This window comes from Alexandromys fortis, unplaced genomic scaffold (assembly GCF_014885135.2).
Source record: "Alexandromys fortis isolate MF-2015 unplaced genomic scaffold, M_Fortis_MF-2015_v1.1 scaffold_55, whole genome shotgun sequence".
In the NCBI taxonomy this organism is placed as follows: Eukaryota; Metazoa; Chordata; class Mammalia; order Rodentia; family Cricetidae; genus Alexandromys; species Alexandromys fortis.
The window spans coordinates 1,574,990-1,597,142 of record NW_026067936.1 but is presented as its reverse complement, the minus strand read 5'-3'; the positions used below and the strand labels follow the sequence as shown (position 1 = coordinate 1,597,142).

Here is a 22,153-nt window from a genome sequence, read left to right as displayed (position 1 = left end):
CTCAGTAAGAACCCATCTGATGGATGAAGCTGTATGGACTTTGTAGAGAGGTTACATGGAAACAAGTCTTAAGCTTTGCTATACTTACAGAGCTGGGTTAATTGTTATCTGAAAACTCTTTTGCCAAAATCATGCTGTGCTTAGATATGGCAAAAATAAATGAGCTGATGTCAGACTCTTGAAGTCCTGGCCCAGCATCGGTGCTTAAAACTCAGGCTGAGCTGCATTTCGATCTTGTTTCTCCAGGCTCATATGTCTGCCTGCTGTAAAGCCTGCAGGGACCCTCTGTGGAGGAATCTTAGCTCTGAAATTCTGCCCTGCTGCAGTGAGCTCAGGATCTCTTTGATTTGGGCACTGCGGGTTAGTTTTGCTGCTGGATACTTGACCTTTGAAATTGCTGAAACAAAAGAGCCCGTTGGTCTTAGAGGCAAGTGAGAGCATGCGCATTGGCAGTATTGCAACAGTATAACGGCCTTGCAGGTGTGGACAGAGCAAGGTTCCCTTGCCTGACTGGGTCAGAGAAGGGTCTTGCAAGAAGTGACTCTGTTTTCAAAAGGAGTTGGAGGATGCACTAACTACTCTTCTCTTGCTTAGGTAAGACACCCTGACCAAAATCAACTTGAGGAAGAGAGAGTTTATCATAGCATGTAATTATGGAGGGATGGCATTCACAGGACAGAAAGACAGAGCATGAGGTAGGAGCAGGAAACTTGCTGGCTACATTTTTGTTCACTCAGAAAGGAGAGAGCAGCAGGAAGGCTATGAAAGCTCAAAGCCCTCCCCCAATTACAGGCTACACCTCCCAAAGCTTCAGTCAGCACCATGGACAGGGGATCAAATGTTCAAATACAAGAGCCTATGGGAGTTGCTTCTCATTCAGACTGCCTCAGAGGGGCTGGTGGAGCAGATCCTGGCGCCAGAGCTGAGGCCCTGGCTGGATGGTAGATATGGACTGATATGTGGAGGCTGGGGGGATGTTTGTCACTGCCTAGCATGGCTGCTTGGCTGTGAGTCACTACTTGGCTTATAACGATAACAATTTTAGAGTTTGTGATTGGAGAGTTGATTCTCTCTTGGACAAATAGTTAACTAAATGGTTTTTGTCAATAGATAGGACTCTTTCCTCTCTTTGCATGTTATATTGACATCTGCTTGGATGACCCTGTGTTGCAAGCATGTGTTCTATGACTTCAGCTTTCTAACACGGAATGAGGTCGTATTCTTATCTCTGGTCAGAACGCAACACTGGTTAGCTGTCCCAGCATTCTGTGCCTTTCCCTTGCTGTGGAGAATGTGCTCCCTAAGCAGCTGTCTGCTCTGTTTCCTGGTCAAGATCTTACTTTTCTGAAAAGACATATTCCACCCACCCACCTCTGCTCCATCTTTTATTCATAAATCTTCCCTAATATTATCACTTTGCCCCCAATATGAGAGAACAATGCCACCATCACAGATCTTGATGGAAAGGGTCAAGTACACGGCAGAAGAATCTATCATTTCTTAGAGATCTTGAGCCCGCATTCATGATTTCTTTCACCTGAACTTATTGTTGTGTGTGTGTGTGGGGGGGGGGGAACAAAAATCAAAGGTCTCTATGGGTACATTTTACGTTATCTAAAATAATTCTTAACTAATATCATATATGACTGGTATTGCGCAGTCACCGGGAACTAGAATTAAGAGCACATGCCCAGTATCCATCAGCCTCCGCCCAGGTTCCCTTCCTTTATTAGGCACTTCTAGAGAAGCAGGTGGGTAACAGGGAAAACTGTAGGGAACTTCACTCCCAGAACCAGCCCAGTAAGGAAAGGCATGGCCCCAAGCTGACCCAGGCACAGCCCCGTCTGGCGACAATCATACCATTATCATATCTATTGTTAGCAGCTTGTTTCCCTCCTCGGGGTGGGTTGTACTAAGACTCTGGAGCACAGGCAGCACAGTTTAACTAGACAAAATGAGGGGGCAGCATCTGAGGGGGCTCTCTTGCCAGTGACGTCACCCACACCCAGAGGAAACGGCCCCAAAGCCTTGAAAATCCAACACAACCACAACACAGAACCCAACTCACACACCTCCCGGCCAGCTCTATCTGCACCCCTTGGAGTATGCTTTCCCTTTTCTGAATAAATCTCTTAACACCCTCTTTGTCTTGGCTGAATTTTTCTTTGAAGGAGAAGGCAACCAAGGAGAAGCCCTTGCCCAGCATTGAAAGAACTAATCTAACAGTTCATGATGTGAACATTATCTCAAGGAGCACAGTACACAAGGAAACTGGCAAGTGCTGGGTTTCAAGCCTTGAGTTCCCAATTTCCCCCACAACTGTGTAGTCAGACTTTCTTTGGACCTCCAGCTCCCAAATAATGACAAGAAGACTTCTTATGAAGTATGAAAGCTTGGTCTTAGCTTAGCCTGGTTTCCAACTAGCCCTTAAAACCTAAATTAATCCATTTATATTAATCTACATTCTTCCACGTGGCTAGTTATCTCTCCTCCATATGTTTGACTTCCTCTGAGTCTCCCTGGCAAATCCCTTGGGCCAGATTCTTTCCCAGAGTTCCTATCTCTGCCAAGAAGTCCCGCCTATCCTCCACTGCCTAGTTATTGGTCCTTCATCTCTTTATTAAACCAATCTGCCTTAGACAGGCAAGGAAGGACAGAGACACATATTCACACAGGGAGATCAAATATCTCACAACAAACGTGGGCCCTTCAGTCATCATTTCTGGATTGTCATGCCTCCATCTCCCAATTTCCCCCACAATGTGGGCCCGTCAGTCATTATGACTTGAGCTAATCATGTGTATCCTATGTAGAAGTTATGCTCTATCTGCCTCCTCTGTTGTTGCGTGTTTCTATGCAGTGTTATGTTTTATTGGTCTTGACTCTTTCCTTTTGTTTTCTGACCTTCTCTTTCAGAGCTTGGGTTTTGCCTGCACCAAGGGCACCTGAGCACAGATTCCCACATCCTGGCACTCTGTCCCAGGAAATCAACATCTAACAAACATATTTGTTGACGTTCTCATGGCCAGGCCTCACCTCTAGACCCAAACTCTTCAAATCAAAGGATTTGAGGATCCCCCCCACCCCAAAGATCAAAGGATTCAGGAGTTCTTTCCCCAAAGACTCTTTTTGCATGTGTCCCATTCCATGGTGTTGGCTTCACAGAGGAGACTCAAGTCAGCCCCAAGTGATTTCCATCCATGTCTTCCCGTCAGTTTGGTACAGAAATTTCTCACATCTCCATGGTCTCTCTTGTTGGTTACGAACAAGCACTGGGGACCAGTTTCCCCACCCCTCCCCACACCCCGTGCATTTGCAGCTCTACTGATGTTGTGAAGGCACGCAGTTCTTTTCTCCATCTTGCTGGATTTTATTCCTCAGCTCTCAGGCATGTTGCATAAAGGCCCGTGAATCAGTCACGACAGGCAGGAGCGCTCCAGCCGCCTCCATCAGCTGGACAGTGCGTCCGTTCTATTAGCACCTTGGGACTGCTGACTGTGAACTTAGCCTACTTTTGGAGTTGCTGGTGGAACAAACATCCTGAGACAGGAAATGCGCATGCTGAAACAGAGCCCACATTTACCCTTAAATGGCAGAATGATACTATGGTGCCCTCGAAGACCCTGAACCACTGCCTCACACAGCCGAACCAAGGCAACCAAGGCATCCAAGGGCTGGGTCTTGTGTGACCTTTGCCAGGCTTTCTTCCTGGCAGGAATTTTGCCTCAGGTGTCTCGAGGATGACCTTAAGAAACTGGTTTACTTCTCTTACTCCAAGGACTTTGTGAAGAAAGACTAATAAACAGCAAACAAAACTCCTGCAAGCCCTTCCCCAGCAAAAAGTCATTTCATCCCCCACTGTGTGGAACTCTCCCAGATGCAAAGGTATATTTATGGAGAGACTGTTCCATGTTTCCCATATACATAAAGAAAGGTGGAAAAGGGTCCCTTTCTTCCACCTCAGATCATGATCCTTAGTTCAGGTTTAAACTCATTCGAATGCAATCCCTGTGCCTCCTTTTCCTATTGATCTGCTCGGTCCACGTCTGTTCTCCTGTGGCAATCTGCAGTCCAGGAGGACTCTTTCCTACACCGTGACTGCTGTATTCCTTGCTCGGTGTTAACACAGGTAGCATGTGTTATGTGAGCGCTAACAATTTACTCTCAAAATATTTTCCCACAGAATGTGACAGCATTTAAAAATATTTACAAATGGTATACCCCTGCGTTTTAAAAATAACTTTGTTCTTAGCCAGTATTTTTCTCATTTCCCTTACCCCATTGGTTCATATTTCTCTTGAGCAGGCCATGTGATCTATCAGAATGTATTTTAGGGGAAATTATACTGTCTGTAATTTATGAGAACACACATTTGAAAATAATCTTAAAACGTTATATTCAATTATATAAATCATGTTAATAAGTTCCTAAAAAAGTCCTATTGCTTCAGGCTGTAGAAACGAAGTGTCTATCCCTTTCCTTATCCAATCAAAAAGGGTCACAGCTGACACCCTCGCATCAAAAGGCAGGGCAACAAGAGGGATGCCTAACACAGTTGTTTGATCACAGTTTTATATAAGAGAGGGGTCTTCCCATCCAAGACCCATAGACCCGGGGCGAATTGTCCATTTCTGTACTTGGTGCTATAGTTTAGACCTGCAATACGTCCTAAAGTCCCATGTGTCCAAGACTTAGTCACCAGCTTGTGACTCTCGTGGAAGGCAGCAGAGCTTTCTGAGCCCCAACGGGACTTGCTTTGACATGAAAAGATTGTGTTAGCACTTCTTGTAGGGTCTTCGGGTTGTCACCGGCGGGTAGTCTGCAATTCATTTCATAATCCACTCAAGAACCACAGTGACATCCTTACTTCTCCCTTCGGTGAGCTGTGGTGAGGTCACAGCTGTGAGAAATCCCCAGTTGTTAGAAGGAAGCTGCCGCGGTAGGGAGCAGGAGACACCTCCATTGACCGCCTTGCCTTAGACCGCCTCCACTGCGGGCACCTCCACTCTGTGCACCTCGCCCAGGGCACCTACCCCTTCCGCCAAGGGGTCGACACTCCACACAGACAGTATTTCCCAAGTTCTATCTCCCTGCATCACAGAGAAGCAAAACCCTCTCACCCCATCTGCCCTGAAAGCTTTGCTGCAAAGCCCCACGCTTCCCCAAAGAGCTGAGATCCACAGATGTGTCCCTTGTTTACCTAAAGCTAGACATAGACCCTTCAAAGCACCATTCTTGGCCTCCTGAAAGAGAAACTGAAACAGGTCCTCGCAGGGGGGGGGGCTGGGAGGGGGTGAAGCACAACATAGAACTGGCTTTCCAGGGGCCTGGGGAACTGGGTCACTCTCAGTTTAAGTGGCCCTCACTAGAAACTCAGCAGGCTTCAGATGGAATGTGCTCAGCTCCTAGGCAGGCTGCAGCTGTCCTCAGGAGTCCCTCGCCCGGCTTACTCTCGTCCCTCAGACAAGAACTCCTTTCCCCTGCCCTTTGAGTCCACTGTAGACCCCACGCCATGACATTTTCCCCATTTTGCTCGTTGTTCTTGCCCACTGAAAATGCACCTTCCCCTCCCCTTGCGGTAGTACTTTGGATTTTGAGTCTCTCCTTATCAAATTCATACTTGACATTTAAAGGAATATCACACTGATTTATTTAGGAGCACACACACATGCTGCAGTGCATACGTAAAGGGCAGAGGAAAACTTGTGTGAGTTGGTTCCCTGCTTCCATCAGGTAGGTCCTGGGGATAGAACTCAAGGCACGAGGCTTGGGAACAAGCCTTTACTTCCTGAGCCACCCCATCAGCCCCACATCTGAAAATATTTGAAGTCACGTACATCCCAAATATGGCACTTTAGCTAGCTCTTACATCTTAAATTAACCCATTTTTTATTTTATATTTTACCACAAGGCTCGTGGTTTGTTAGCTCACATCTTGCTTCTTGGGCAGCTACATGGCATCTGCCTGACTCTGCCTTCTTTCTCCCTGCATTTGGTTCAGTTTTCCTGCCTAGCTATATTTTGCCCTGCCATAGGCCAAAACAGCTTCTTCATCAGCTAATGGTAATAAAACATATTCACAGCCTACAGAGGGGAATCCTACATCAGCACTTAGCATGTTGAATGTTTGAGGTTGAAAGAACTTTTGAGATGGCAGAAGCAGGAGTGTTTGCGAGTTCCCACCGAGCATGGATGCAGGTCAGAAGGTCCCCTGATGGCAGTACCCCCCGGCCTTGAGGAAAGGAGAAGGGGTGTGGGAGGAATTTGAGTGGCGGGGGCTTTGCTGAGCTTCCCCAGTTCACTGCTTTTAGCTCAGGCCTCTTGTCCTGTCTTTCCCCCACAGGAATTTCCAATCTGTGCCAAATGTGGCATACAAACACCCAGGTTCACTCATTTACTAGGACAGCAAGACTCCGTTGTCAAGTGAGACTCGCAACAAGGAGAGCCACATACTACATTGTCAAACATGCCCCATCAGTGAAATCTACATGGACCCCAATAGAAAGGATTCTAGCAGGGTAAAAGGAAAAAGTTCTGCGGGTAGTAGAGTCAGGTGTGAGAGCTGAGAATGCTGGGCAGAGTCAGATGGCAGAGCTGAGAACATAGCCAGGAGGTGCGGGCTGAGTCTGTTGCTCTCCTCCACTTAACAAGAAGCAGTCAGGAGAGCATATACCCACTGCCCTGGGGACTCCTCTAACACCTCTCCTGGTCCACAGGGTCTGGACTTCACTCCAGCTGCATTCATTCCCAGTGAACAGAGGACAGCCACCGGATGGCACCAAACATTGCTCCGACATGATGATTTGCACCATAGGCTAACACTGGGTAGTCACAGCTGCCTAGTGGCTGGTAAACACCCTTCATACCAGCCTGAATTTTAAGGTCTGAATTCTGCTCATCATGTAATAGCTTTATTGCACACACACACACACACACACACACACACACACACACATTCCTACTGAGAAATTAAAATAAACACGAGTAGGGAATATATTCTCAAGGTTTGTATTTGGTAGAGATTCAGATATGAACACATTAGATTGTGTCTGAAAAAGGCAGGGAAATTGGTGTATTAAGGGATTCCCTGATTGAAATTGGAGCCAGTATTTACAGAAATATTGACAGGCAGAAGTTAGAAGGAAGGGAAAACTATTTAAAGGTGGATTCCCACTAGACATGCAGACTCGTTCTCTTTTGGGAATCCCATTATTTTAGGAGAATCATTTGGAGGAGACTTTCAGTTATGCAAAGGTCACGCAAAGAAGATTGCACAGAGAGGTGAAGGTGCTGGAGAAGCAGGGGTTTGAGGCAGTGGCCCACGCGAAGAATGACAATATAGGACACCTTCATTGCATGGTTAAAATGAGCTATTTCCTTAAAGTGCTGTCCCCCAAATGGTGTACAGGAGAAACATTCTGCCTGGCCACCAACCACACAAGCACGCCTCTATTTCAGAAAACACCATTTTTCCCCATCGCACAGAGGTCTTTGAGAAGCCCTGATTCAAACTGAATTCGTTAGAAAGTATTGGTGGCTATCTACGGTACTGCCTGCCTGCATTCTGCTGGACTGCAATCTACGATTTTAAAACATATTGTTTCCCACATTGGCATTTGCAGTGGGCTTTTGCATGCATGGACGATGGAGACCCTCCACCACTCAACTAAACAATGGTGGTCTGGGTCCTATCTCTAGGGTGTGCCCATAGAGCTCAGGTCAGGGAAGACCTTGCATAGTCAGGGAAGCCAGTGCTTCAGGCTTGATATCTGGTCATCATGGGCTGCCTTTAGCAAGAACTTTGCTAATCTTGTTGGCAAGAGTATCCTACTCCCTAACTTTCCATCTGCCACCCCCTCTGCTTGCTTCTGGATGATATAGTCCAACCTTTCCCTAGTTTACTCAAAATGGAATCCTTTGTACCATACGGCAATCACCCCAGATTCAAGTTTGCTTTTAAGCACTTTGCAGTCCTGCTTTTCTTTTTTTGAATGCTTTTGTTCAAGTAGCTTGCGAGGATGGGGAGTGAGGTTAGGGTGGGGCCACATATGACCTAGAAACTGCAAATACGCCTGGAAAATCGTCACCCACCACTGCTTGTTACTGAAAATTTTGGTGAGTCATTTTGTTGCTACAAGATGATACTGGGGAGATTAGGGTCCCGTCTTGGGGTTCTTAGTCTCAATAAAAACATTTAATGGATTCAAAGGGAAATATCAGGACAATTTATTAGAATTTAAAGAAAAAAATCCCGGATAGGCAAGCTACAAACCTTGACAGCTGCCTGGAGGAGGCAAGGGGAACAGAGATCAAGAAAAAGCCATGCCCTTTGAGGTGAGCCATCATGAAGTCATGGAGGTGACAAGCAACTCTATGGCAGGAAGGGGGGCTTTCAAGAAAACATACAGAAGTCTAAAGTGTCAGGAAAATCTTCCTTAGGCTTTAGCAGAATCCAAAACAAAGACAGAAGAGAAGAAAAAGGAAGCCGACCCAACAGAAACTCAGACCAGGTCTGGGGTGACCGTATTGGGGTAAGAACTTCTAGGAAAGACGGGTACGTTATGTCATTAAGGGGACAACCAGTCCTCTGATCTATTTAGGCTGATGGTGATCCCATCTTTTGAAGGGCAGTCCCACCATGCTGAGGAGTGGCCCCTTCATCACTGACCTATGTAACTGGCATGCCAGTTCCCTACCCACGCCAGAGATTGCATTTTCTTCATGAGAAGGAAATAGTTTCCCCTTAACAGGCCTTGTTGCTATGGTGACACTCCAACCCACCAGGCAGTGGGCATCAATCTAGCTGTGCCACTGAGCCAGGTCTGACTTCCATGCAGTGTGATTATCCAGAAGCAAGTTTTTCAGAAGAAAACATTTGTTCTCAAGGTAGTTAAACTCGAAGGAACAGAAAAGTACATCTCAAATCTGCCTCCTTGCTGATAGGCTTTGGGGTGTCGGCGGGAGAAAGAGGAGGGTGGTCTGAGGGAGGGAAGTGGCTGTAAGTGGGGGAAAAGTCCAGTGATTGGGGGTCTGTGCATTTGTGAGCCAATTTCATGGCTCCTGGCAGGACACACCCAGGAAACATCTGCATTAGCAGGACTGGTGGGTGGAGTCTGAACCTCTCTCAGTTGGCAAGCCCACCTATCAGACGCTTGTCTGAGTCCAGGTGAAGGGGGTTCTGACTCATTTGGGCTACTCCCAAACTCCTGCCAAACAGCTGGACGCTGGAAGATCATCAGCACAGTTACTGCCCTCTGCAGGTATCACATGGCATGGTTCAAGAGGGTGCATTGATGAACTCCAGCCCCCTGGAAGATTGTGACAGAAGCCAAGAGCTAAGAGATAGGAAAGCTCGAGTTTATACAGGTTTCCCTGGGATTTGTGATAGTCAGCCTGGAATGCTCTGCTAGGGTAATTAGAAACAACCCAGAGCCTGCTGATGACGGCTGGCTGACTCCTTCTGATTAAATTGTGCCCTTGGATGCTAACGTAAGAGCCATAGTGGAAAGGACAGAAAGGACCAAGAGGGAAACATCGGCGCTAAAGAGGGAAGAATCTGAAGAGCTTGGCAGGGAAGAAGAACAAATTGCCAGTGACACCCAGAGATGGAGAGGCAAGAACTTGAGGCCCCTGTGATCTGTGAAAACAGCTTCCTCTAGAGGAAGCACTTCAAGCTTATTAATGGCAATGCTTTCCTTCTCATATTCTTGACCTTCCCATAAAGATTTCTCAGAGCTTGCAGGATGATTATGCTTATGCATGGAGAAATGATCATGATGGTCCCTCGTGTGCTTGCGATGGAGCGGCAGAGCCTTGAATAGCGCCTGGCTCAATGCAAGCTGGCAGTACCCAGTGCAGCCATCATCTGACTTCCTGATTTAATGCATTGCAGTAGTGGCAGAAGCCAAAGAGAAGACACAAAAGGCATTCTCCTCGGCATGCAGGAAACTCTCAGGCATAGCTGGGCTGTTGGTTTCTGTGCTGGAAAGCAGAGATCTAGAACTATAGTTCATACAGTACATTTTAATTATTGCATTTGCATGTACTAGCTGGTGGAAACCCCACAGCCTCTCAGTTCTCTTGTCTTCATACCAGATAAGCAGTTCTCTCGGAGACCAGATGAACACAGAAAACCAATGTGTTCCTCAGGATTCAGAACTAGATTGCTGTGTGTGCCCTGTGATGGGAGGATGGAGAAAGCTTGCAGGTGATATAGAGTGAGAGGTGAGCACAGATGCGGACAAACACGAGCAAGACTTCGGTCCTGCTGGCTGCCAACGGCACTTACTGCACCCCTCACTACCACATGAGCTCCTGTTCAGCATTGCCGGTTAAAGCCGCACAAACACTATAACAGATCCTGTGTTTTAGCTGCCAGTGCTGGGTTGGGGTTCTAGAACTAGATCCCTAGCAGGTAAGGTTCCACTTTAGGTATTTGCAGTCTCAATTCTCAATGGATTACTAACTGATTACAAGGGGGAAAATCAAGAATCGTTTGTACTGAAATTCTAGAATACAAAATAAGGGGGAAGAGAAGACACAAAACCTCCCTCCCTCGAGGCTTCTTGAAGCATCCTTTCTAGTAAGATTTTAATTCTCAAAATATTGATATGAATTTGAAGACAAAAAGAAAAGAATTTCTAGCATAAAATCATGGACTTGAGGAAGGAAGTGAGAAGTTGGGAGGTAACGTTTGGGGGTCTCTCCTCTAGAGGGCGCTGTGCACTGTCGGGGAAAGACAGGCTTAGGCGGTGGTGTCTCTAGGGAGGGTCACACAGGGTGGGAGCAGAGCCAGGTTGCTGAAGTGAGTGGCAAATAAGTGTAAACCAGCCTCCAGCCTCAGAGGGACTTCCGCGGGGAGAGGTCTTTATTTCAACTACTTTGTAAGACTGGGGAACACTCTTTGAGAGGTTGCAAATTGAATCTGCTCTTGGGCAGATTTGAAACCAAAAATTTTATCATTTGATGGGTGCAAACAAAAGACTAACAAACAAAAACGTCAGACCTGGAAGACTCAAACCCCAACCCCTCTCCCTGCCATAGCCTTTCCATCCTGTATTTAAAGGGGAAACGAAGGGCTCGCTCATATGGCGTCAGCTTTCATTCTCTCAGAGCGCAACCATTCAAGAGACTTCACAACCACCGCAATGAAATACACAAGGAAAAGTGAACTCGTGAACAAAAGAGTCAAAGGCAAAAACAAACGCGACGATGGATCTGGTCTATCAACACTTCTTATATCACAATGCCCAGACCACTGTAAGTTTGGATGGTTAAAATAGGTTATACCGGGCAGAAACGAAAAAGGAGACTAATTTTCAGTGTCTACCAAGAAGGAACAGTAAGGTAACTGTGCGCCAATAAAACTGCCAAGTGGAAACCCAGGAAATGAAGATAAGATTGCAGTTTTCAAAATACAGTAACTTAATAGATGTATTTAATAAATGAACTGGAAAATAAGTCAGAGGAAATTAGACATAAGGCAGGACAGAGATAGAAACAGAAGGCAATGTGGAAAAGGAAGCTAAGACATAGCTAAGAGCAAAAGAGAATGTGTGTGTGTGTGCCTGCATGTGCACACACGAGTGTGTGTGAGTGTGTGTTGAGTGTGTGTGCATGTTGTGTGCATGTATGTGCACACACGAGTGTATGAGTGTATGTGCACGTGAGTGTAAGGGTGTGTGCGTGCATGTGAGTGTGCGCATCAGTGAGTGTGTGCACAATGAGTATGTGTGCATGTGCATGTGAGTATATGGGCGTGTGTGTGCATGTGAGTGAGTGTGTGTGTGTGCATCAGTGTGCATCGCAGACATGTAACTGCATTTCTGAAGGCACAGAGCAAGTGTGTGCAGATGATGAAAGAGAATTCCCTATACACAATAAAAGCTGGTCAAACATTCCAGAGAGCTTACCCAGCAGGGGGAGGGTCACAAGTGTGAGGCCAGCATGGGTGAATCACTGAGACCCTTTCAAAAGAGGAAAGAAAGAAAAAGAGGAAGAAAGGAAAAAGGAAAAAAATGAGTAGCTGGTATTTATATTTTAAATTCCGTATCTAAAGACAGTTTGGTAAAAGCACAGAACAACAAGGAAAAGGAGACTTTCTTTTTAGTGTGTCTGTGTGTGATGATTTGAATGGAATTGGCCCCGATAAGCTCATAGGGAGTGGCACTATTGGGAGGTTTAGCTTAGCTGGAGTGGGTATGGCCTTTTTGGAGGAAGGGTGTCACTGTGGAGGTGGGTTCTGAGGTTTCCTATGCTCAGAATACTGCCCAGTGTCTCAGTCAACTTGCTGAGCCAATGAGTTTTATTGGAATTATTTACAGGAATATGGCCGAGTAGAAATGATCAAATACAGATGGGAACCTGGAGCACACTGCACAGCCTGCAGACGGCTCAGCAGGCTGGAGAGTGTTCTTTCCAGGTGCCTCCGTTGGTCTAAACCCTTTCCAGGCACCTCAGCAGGCTTCAGCTTCTTTGAGGAAGCTGGACTGGTCTCTGAGTCTGAGATGCAGTTTGGCTCATCTGAGAGTAACTCTCCTCAGTTTTTAATGTTTACTCTGGAAGAGAGGGACCTGATGAATCTGGTTGGTTTCATGGACTTCCTGAAGCTATTCTGAGTTGTTTACCCTCCCCCTTAAAGAGTTTCCCCGCAGGATGGAATGCTTCGTTCCCAGGGGAAACTGTTTCACAATAAAGTTAAAAATCTGTCATATGCAAAGCCAACCAAAATTTATATGGCCAAAATTATGCCAACAACCCCCCCCCCCCGACAAACAGAAGAAGGATGAGAAGATAAAGAACAAGGAGAGGAGAAAGAGGAAAAAAAGGAGGAGGAAAAGAAGGAGGAGGAGGAGGAAGGAGAAGAAGGAAGAGGAGGAGGAGAAGAAGAAACTAGAGGAAACTTAAATCAGGTGTGGTGGTTCCTGCCTGTAATTGCAGCATCCAGGAGGCTGAGGCAGAACTGTCACAAGTTCAAGGACCATTCGTGCTAGCCCAAGGCCCTCTTAAAAGCAGAAACAAACAAAATCATAGAGCCAGTGTATAGGTATGCCAGGGCATTAAATGCTGTGCTCCGCCCTGAGTGGCTTTTGTTAAGTTTGAACCAAAATATGGGTCTGTTTTCCCACCAAGAGCTATGTATCAGGCTTTGTATTCACAATGCAGTCTTTCGCTTTGGTTTGGGTTCCTTGAGTCAGTGCCTCACTATGTAATCCAGACTGTGGTCAAACCCAGTGTTCCTCTTATATCAGGCTGCGACTCACAAAGCAATCCCTAGATTTTATAACTTCAGGCCCTATAACAACCAGGACCTTCATATTAACATTAGCATTTAGATATCACATACTTGCCCATGTATGTTCCTTTGCTAACAGCTCAGTCATTGTGGGGATATCCTATGTTTACAAAGTAATCAGATTTGTGAAGTTGTTGCTGCTGGCTTACTTGTCCTGGTTCTTGGTCCCTCTCCCATGGAGAGTGCCACACCTCACAGGCTTCATCCCAAGCATGAATCATGGCAGCCCTGAGCTCTCCCTAACGCAGCTTTGTAAGTCTTGAGCCCCACATTCCCATACTTTAAGAGCGTTGACCTGTCATTGTCCCCTTATAAAGCAATTTCCCATGTCTTGCCCGTTGCAGGGTTATTTTAGTTCATGTTCCACTTTAGAGCTGTGTCTTTTACTTCTATTTTCATCATCTTTCCAAATATTTTGCCCTCCCAACAAGACAAGCGATTTGATGACATTAATCCCCAAATTTCAGTTAAAAATGTAGAGGTTGAAATAGGAGAAGTAGTTTCAGCTCAGAACTGCCAGCCAAACACAGTTTAATCTACATTTCTTTTGCATGCTTGGACTATTTCCACAGAAGAGAAATATTCCATCAGGTTTTCTCACTTGACAATAACAGGAGAACACGCGTTCATTTGCTAGTGATGACATTCCTCTACTGTAAACAGATGTTTAATCAAGCTGTCAGGAACCTGACATTTGCATTCCTATATTGTTTTCGAACCACTTAGTGCCAAAGGCTGTGCTAGGCTCTGCACCGATGTGTTTTCTGTTGCTATAATAAGATGTCTAAGGCAGTATCTTTATAAAGAAAAGAGGTTTGTTTAACTCACAGTCCTGGAGGCTCACAGGCACGGTGCTGTCTTTAGGTCAGTGTCTAAGGGTGGATGGTAGGTGTTTGTGAAAAGGGGCAATCGGGTCAATACGCAGGAAACCCAACAGTTTGGAGGTCCGTAATCCCTTCTGAAGGCACACATCCCATGGCCTAAAATCTCCCTGATGGGCCCTGTTTCTTAACAGTTCCACTCTCAAGGCCAGGCTTAAAAACATGAACCTTTGAGGTACAAACTTCATTCAAAGCACAGTGAGGGCTGTGAGGGCATTGAAAAGAACGCTGAGCAGTTCAACATGGCGGCATATAGAGTCCATGCTATTAGGAAGGGGACGTCGTTATCAGTTAGAATCTCAAGATGAATAAGCTTGGGTAATTAATTGGAAAATATTTCAAAAATAAACTTGACCAGATAAGATAACAATGATAAAGTATTTTTATATCAATAAAACACTGACAATTTTGTCAATGTCTCAGGTTTGGTAAGCCTTCTGACTTGGCCAGGATGGATTCCTCTATGCTCCACTGTTTCTTAGCCTGTTCTGCTTCTTACTAAGCTTAAGCATGCGCATCTCACCACCAGACTCAAGCAAGCACACCTCACCCCAGGGCAGCCTTTGAGCAAACTATGCTGCTTCATGTTGCTTAGCTCATCTTTACCTCTGACTCTTGAGTGCAGCCTTGCAGCCAAAGAGCAAATCATGTGTGCACTGATATTAAACACACACACACACATACACACACACACATATTGATTCTTACTCACAAGTGACTGCAATACACCATACAATTCATCTAAGATTCCAAATTCTGGCTTTTGTGACACAGCGGGCCTGCCTTACATATGCATTAACTAGCACTCTACAGTGACATACTTTGTCTCTTCTTTTTTTTTTAAACTTTATCTGCCACTGTCCTCTCCTCATTGAGATGTCTATGGCTTGTTGTCCTTACAGCTCATTAATCCTAAAGAGGAAGGTTTCTTACAGACCTGCCAGTGACTTCAGGGATGGATTCTGATTGGCTTGATTTAGACACCACTGGTGAACCAGTCATTATTTTTGGAGATATCACCATTGACCAAGCCTGGAATTTATTTCTGTCTATGATAAGAGTTAGAAAAGAAAAGATGCATACCAGAACTAAGAAAAATTGTGTGGGTCAGGGAGAAGACAGCTGGGCTGGCCATAATAAAAGATGGTTGCTTTAGAAAGCAGACGGATTGTTGTTAGTCACAGATGGGGAGTGGAGACTGGGAGACACATAGTCACCTCTTGATGCTGGGAAAGGTTGGCTGAAATAACACGGCCAAGCCATTAGTGGCCATGGGTGGGGCAACTGGGGAGTAGAGCAGAGTCACAGAAACTAGAATCCAAGTGTCAAGAGTCAAAGGACTAGACTGCTCAGCAGGCCGCTAGATGTCTGTGCCAGAGTCAGGCCTTATAGTTCCCAACTGTAATTCTGGTACTTGGGAGGCTGAGGCAGGAGGATTGTTGCAAGTTGCAGACCAGCCGGGGCTACAGAGTAAGACTTTGGAAGAAAAGAATAAAGCAGCAGCAGCAGCAGCAGCAGCAGCAGTACCACCACCACAACAATAAGTACTCCCAAACTAAGCACAGGAAATTTAAACAAGCTCAACTAGCCGAGGGTGCATGTGGTAAGAACAAACTGGTAAGAACAAACAATCGTCACTGCTTTCAAAGTTTTGCCACTGACTTTGGAAAAAAAGGGAGGAACCTTTGCTTTGTTTACCTAAATTGCCTTATTGAATTAATGGATGGCAGGTGTCTTAAAGTGCATGCTTCCCTAATCTGCAGGGAAGGAGACGTGCACTTTAAGACAAGTACCAGAAATGTCTCCAGTCTGGTAGAGGGAGCCATGGGGCTGAATGAGGGCTTTTTCTTAAAAAGTCAAGGAGCCTGGACTTGAAAAATACCATTGGATGTTAGCTGAGGAGGACTGGCGTCATGGGTGGAGAGAAGCTGCCATCTGCAGGATTTTAGGAAGATGGGGGGCAAGCGGATATTAGTCTGCTTGGCTGAAGGGAAAGTTTGGGGGGGTTGATGAATGTGTGCAGAATCACACTGAGATTATGTCCCAGAGACAGGCAGATATGACAAAGGCAGACCTCAGGCTGGACAACTAGTGGTTAGGAACATTTGCCGCATAATCTTAAGGACCAGAGTTCAGATCCTAGAGCACAAGTAACAAGCCCCAAAATCCAGCAAATACCCGTAACTCCAGCTCTGAGGGATCCAACTTGTTTACCTGGCCTGTGTACTTACACAGGCATGCATAATCCCCAACACATGTGCACATATACTCACACAGACATATAGACACCCATGGACCTATAAAACAGATCTTAAAAAATTTGAAAGCAGATCTCACAATGAGACTCCTTAATGAAGGAAAGGCTGAGAATCAGTCCAAAGGAGGGGTTGTTTGGGACTTACAGGGCAGGTGGCAGAGGGGTCCTGAGCTCCTGAAGTGGCAGCAGAAAGTGATCTTCCTTGCTCCGGTCATACTGGTCCTGTTGGAGAAAGACATTGTCTTACAAAGGTGAAGAATTTGTGGAAGCTATAGAGAAACTTTGATTCTTTTTTTCATTCTTTTGAAGTTCTGGAAAGTCAGACGACTGTTGCTCCTTAATGCTATAACCATGCCAGAGAGAGAACTACCTTCAGTTGAGCAGACTGACACCAGAGAAACACACCTAAGGTGCTGTGCTCCTCTTGCCCACATGTTCACTCCATAACATCTTCTATGGACTATAAGAAACTTGATGTAAAGTTTTGCATTCAAGAAGCCAGGTTCCTTGAGCTTGAATTCTGATCCCACTCTAAATAGAACTGTGCTCTCCAAGAGTTGTCTGAACCTCCTCAGCCCCAGGTGAATATAGCACAATGACAGACTCTCTCCATGAAAGAGAGGACTGTACCAAAGGCATGCATTGGTGTGGACGGTCCTCCTGTCTATGTGTTGCTTTGATCAGTTAATGAATAAAGAGCTGGCTTGGTCTATAGCATGGGAGGAGGGAGGAGGAGTTAGAGAGATGCCATGGAGCTGCTGCCAGAGTCAGACAGGCCGAAACTTTGCCAGTAAGTCACTGCATGTGGCGATACACAGATTAATGGAGATTATGCAGCGTTAAACTAAGATGTAAGAGTTAGCCATTAAGAAGCTAGAGCTAATGGGCCAAGCAGTGATTTAAATAATACAGTTTCTGTGTCATTATTTAGGGGCTAAGCAGCCCCTCCTCCAACAATGCATCACTCCATGGGAATCCTTTCAGGAACGCCACATCCTCAGTGATACATCAAATATCCCTGCATTGGGGTTTGCATAAAGAAACCTTGAGGAATTAGTGTGACAATGGGATCTCGGGCCTTCGCCAAAAGCCAGTGTTGTGGGGTGCTGGGGACCATGTTATGAAAACTCAACCAATAGAGCATCCCAGTCCCACATTTGGGGATTTAGGTCACATATGAATATCTTTTTAAAGTCCACTCAAATATAGCTGTATGCTTTTAAGACAAATATAGTTTTTCATATTGCAGTCATTTATCTGTTTAAACATAGATCTCATATGGAGTTAATCAGGGAAGCAGACATCTCTAGCACATACCGTGGAGACAAGACTGCAGAGTGCTCATCTCAGTTCATTAATTTACTTATTGTTGATTAATTCAGCCATGCATTTATTGATTCAATCAGTCCAGCGCTTATAATTAAACAGCCATGCGTCTACCTCTACACCCATATAAAGAGGGTTATGTAAGCGGGTTTGATATCTATAAAAGAATACGCTTCAGAATGTTAGCCAAGACTGCATTTTTATGAGACTGAAATGTGTGATGTAATTTTTGCCAATCTGAAGGAAGTTCTGTTATGTAATACAACGCCATTTGGAACATCACATATAAAAACAGTTTCTCCTTCTTCCATTTGTTTTTCTCGTTGGTATTTTGAGACATCTCACTCTGTAGCTCCACTTAACCGGGACTCACTATGTAGCCCAGGCTGACTTCAAACTCAAAGCAATCCTTCTGCCTCAGTCTACCAAGTGATAGGGTAACAGATATGTACCACCATGTCCAGACAGCAAAACTGTATCTAATATATGCATTCATTTTTCTAGCTAAAGTGAGACTCATTGGATTTTAATGTGCAATAGCAAAATTTACCTTTCTGGAGTGTAGACTTTGATAAGCTTATATATCTTTATACCTATCCCTTTGCAGTGGGAAATAGAATCCCAGCTCAGATCTTGACTTTCTATCAGGCCAGAGGTTCTCAACCTTCCTAATGCTATAATCTTTAATACATTTCCTTATGTTGTGGTAACAACAACTGTAAAATTATTTTTGTTAATATTTCATAACTGTGATTTTGTTACTGTTAGGAATCATAATGTAAGTATCTGGTATACAGGCTATCTGATATGAGACCCCCATGAAAGGGTAGTTCAACCCCTAAAGGGGCCACAATGAACAGGTGGGGAAGCACTCTATAAAAATAATCAGAGTGACTTTTCTTGTTGAGTTTAAAACCACTCATGAATTTCCACATGCAAGTTGGGTTTTAATTCTATTTTAGTTCTTCACCTTAAAACATGTTTTATGGTAATAGTTTAGGTTAGTCACGTGACCAGGGTGACGGGCACAGATTTATATAAACATACAGAATACTTGCACTGCCCTCGGTGTCCCCTCTGTCCCTGTTTGTAGGTGGCTACAGACCAGTAGGATGCAGACCCGTTTCCATCCCCATTGTTTTGATTTTAGAATGCCACTTAAATGGAATCATAAAGATATTTGTTTGGTTCTAGAGTTTTTAATTCAGCATTGGGTGTTTGAGATTCACCTACAATGGAATCTATACTTATTCTTAGAAGTGTTTGTGTTTCGGTATTTCCCTAGAGGATATGCCACAATGAATTTATCTTCCATTTGATGAAAGTCTGGAGGATTTCAGGTTTTGACCACAAATCTGTTAGTATAAAATGTGGCCTAGGCTTTTCTTTTTCTTTTCCTTTCTTTCTGGGAATGTATAGTTCTGTTTGCTGAGGTAAACGTGTGGGAGTGAGTTTGTGGGTCAAATGATAACTGGAGATCTGCTTCTGTAAAACATAGTCAAGGTGTTTTCTAAAGTGGTTGCATCCGTTTTGCGCCTCTAACTGGCAACATCAGAGCTTCAGCTGCTATGTGTCCTTGCAGATAATATTGTGAAGCTTTTCGCTTGACTGACACCCACACAGGGGCCTGTTGCAGCACACCGGGGCTGTGATTTGCATTTCTCTAGTGACTCGGTGCTCCTGTATAGCTGCTTTTGGGGAAATGCTTGTACATGTTTTTTGTCCATTTTTTGTTGGATCCTTTATTCTTACTACTAAGTTGCGAGCATTCGGTATGTGTGTTTTGGATGTCAGGTCTTTGTAAGATGTCTTTCAAAGGTGAAATGTAAAAAGTTTTCCTCTTTGCAGGACAGAACTTGAGACAAGCCCAGGAAAGCCTGAATTCATAGCCCCCTGCTTCCATAGCCCGAGTGAGGGGTTGCAGAGCGTGCTGCAATGCTCAGCTTGAAGAAGATTCCAGCTCATTCTGGTTTGCTTGTCAGTTTTCTTTTGTATTCTGTGATTTCTGTCTTTCCTCTAAAACACACTGGTCTCACTCATGGCTGTGAGTTTACCTCCCACGAGGTTTTCACTTCAGATGCTGTGTTTGGGTCTATAGCCCATTTTTAGTAGTTTCTTAAAGTTGTTCTGGGTAATGGCCAAAGTCGTTTTGAGTTTGGATATCCAACTGTGTCAAGATGTGATTTTCAAAGGATAAATCTTTCTCTTCTGAATTGCTTTGGTATCTTTCTTTTAAAAAAAAAAATCAATGGGCTGTACCATGTGTGGGTGTGCCTTTGGATTTGTTATTCTTTCTTATTGATCTAAGTGTCTATTTCTTTTTCTTTTCTTTTCTTTTTTTTTTTCGAGACAGGGTTTCTCTGTGGTTTTGGAGCCTGTCCTGGAACTAGCTCTTGTAGACCAGGCTGGTCTCGAACTCACAAAGATCTGCCTGCCTCTGCCTCCCAAGTGCTGGGATTAAAGGCGTGCTCCACCACCGCCCAGCCCTAAGTGTCTATTTCTTAAAAACATTGTCCTGACTACAGCTGTAAAGTAAGTCAGCCATTGTGAGTCTTAAAACTCTGTTTTTTTTTTCCCTCAGAATTATTTAAATTATTTTAGTTCATGGGATATTCATGTAAATTTTAGGTTCAGTTTAAGGGGGAAAATGTCTAATGGAGTTTGGGAGCTGTGTAAAATGAGCAAGCAAATTATGTCAGACATGACTCTTAGGATCTTATGGCTTGGGTTCTCGAACTGAACCTGCATTTCTTTCATCAATAATGCGTGGTGTTTAATGAAGCTTATAAATATTTATTGGATTTATCTTTATTTCATCATATTGTACAATGTTCAATTTTTAAATGTTGCTGAAAGTACATGGAATGAAATTGAGTTTTGAATATAGTCTTAGTATTTTGAAAACTTGAACTAAGAACTAAATTAGGTTTCCAAATTGATTCAGGAATATGAAAATGAATAATAGTGACATAGTAGACTATAACTATGATCTTGCATTCAGGAGGATTGGGGCAGGAAGATCAGGTCAACCTCAGCTACCCAGCAAGTTTGAGGCCACTATCTTAATTGATCAAAGTAAACAAGCAAGCAAGCAATCAAACAAACAAATAATTATAATAGAATCTGATAAGATAGGATTTACCTGAGCTGTATTAGGTTAGTTAATATTTGAGCATCAGTTGCAATATCCGTTATGTATTATTAATAGTCTAATGGAGAAACCACATGATCAGCTCAGTATAGGCAGACGCGGCATTTGACAAAATTTCATGTCTCAGTTTAAGCACCATGCAGAAACCCATAGTCACAGCGGGAGTCTAGGGGATCGTCTCAGCACTTACAAAAGACAGCTTCAAAAATTCTGCGGACACAGTCCATGCTTAATGGTGAAAGACTGGTCCCCTACATCAGATACCGGGTATGGGTGCCCTTTAATACAATGACAAACTTTATCAATGCCACGAGACAAGAGAAAGAAATCATAGGCAAAGTTAGAGGAGAAGAAGAAATCATCTTTACTCACAAAAGTCATAACTGTCTCCAGAAACCCACAAGGACGGTGACTGTACAATAAAATGGTTTTAGTTCTTAGTTTAACCTTTATAGGTTATAATACTTTATGGCATTATAAAATAGGAGTTTATTGAAAATCCCATATATTTCTAAAAATTTCTATACCCACATTAAAAAAAAACCTAAATGGATATTGTCCAAACTAATTTTAGCAGTGTATGAGATCATTATTCTATACTCAAAATATTGATAAAATACTTTGAATATATTTTGTCAGCAGAAGTCTTTGAAATCTGGTGTGTTTGTGTGTTTCGAACCACAGCATGTGCTAGGCTGGGCATTTCAAATGCACAGGAGGCAGCTGTGGCTGTCGGCGGCCTTACTGCAAAGATAATGCCATTTTCTTCTCTTCGATACCTTTGTTTCATCTTGGTACCTAGGTAATAAGTGCCTGAGGAGAGTTTGGAAAGTGCTTTATCCTTATGTATTCTACAAGAATTTACATAGAACTGGTATCATTTCACCCTTAGATGCTTCATAAAGTTGGCCAGGTAAAGCCATCTGGGCCTGAACTGTTCTTTATTAGATGGCATTTAACTATAAATTCAAAATTTAAAAACCCACAAGATTTTTCCAGTTGTCTGGGTTTTTTTTTCTGCAGTGAACTTGGTAAGAATTTTAAGGATGTGTCCATTTTGTGAATCAAATGTATTGGCTGCTTGTTCATAAGGTTTCTGTGACCACCCTGGAGTGTCTGGACCTCTAGTGATGCTCTATGGATACCCTGGAGTGTCTGGATCTCTAGTGATGCACCATGGCTACCCTGGAATGTCTGGACCTCTAGTGATGCACCATGGCTACCCTGGAATGTCTGGACCTCTA

General features: G+C 44.2%; 1 long non-coding RNA gene across 1 annotated transcript in view; it reads right to left on the bottom strand.

The window, feature by feature from the left end:
• The window catches only part of LOC126504499 (uncharacterized), a 278,823-nt gene that overhangs the window by 144,626 nt on the left and 112,044 nt on the right, over nucleotides 1-22,153 (bottom strand). Inside the window, exon 3 of the long non-coding RNA XR_007592623.1 lies at nucleotides 16,578-16,654. This is a non-coding gene — a long non-coding RNA (uncharacterized lncRNA). The remainder of the gene's footprint in view (nucleotides 1-16,577; nucleotides 16,655-22,153) is intronic.